The sequence below is a fragment of the Penaeus monodon genome, chromosome 30, assembly GCF_015228065.2.
Source record: "Penaeus monodon isolate SGIC_2016 chromosome 30, NSTDA_Pmon_1, whole genome shotgun sequence".
Lineage (NCBI taxonomy): Eukaryota > Metazoa > Arthropoda > Malacostraca > Decapoda > Penaeidae > Penaeus > Penaeus monodon.
The window spans coordinates 29,601,180-29,601,395 of NC_051415.1; the positions used below are offsets into that span (position 1 = coordinate 29,601,180).

Below are 216 nucleotides of genomic sequence, written 5' to 3' on the forward strand. Positions count from 1 at the left end.
ATTATCATTGCTTAAGACTCCTTGGGAGTATCTGAATGCAAAGGAATGACATGAAATCCACATTGTAATTGGTTGACAGCTTAAGTATCATAATTCTTTGTGATACACAAATGCTATGGATTGGCTCCTGTATTTTATGCATCTGACATAAACTCGTAATCAAAATAATTACAGTTTAGTGTTCTTAATCCTGTCCATAAATTTATTCAAGTGATT

The 216-nt window shown here is 31.9% G+C and overlaps 1 protein-coding gene across 1 annotated transcript in view; it reads left to right on the forward strand.

Moving 5' to 3' along the window:
* The window catches only part of LOC119592685 (SH3 and multiple ankyrin repeat domains protein 1-like), a gene marked incomplete at its 5' end in the record, with an annotated part of 15,810 nt that overhangs the window by 12,269 nt on the left and 3,325 nt on the right, over positions 1–216 (forward strand).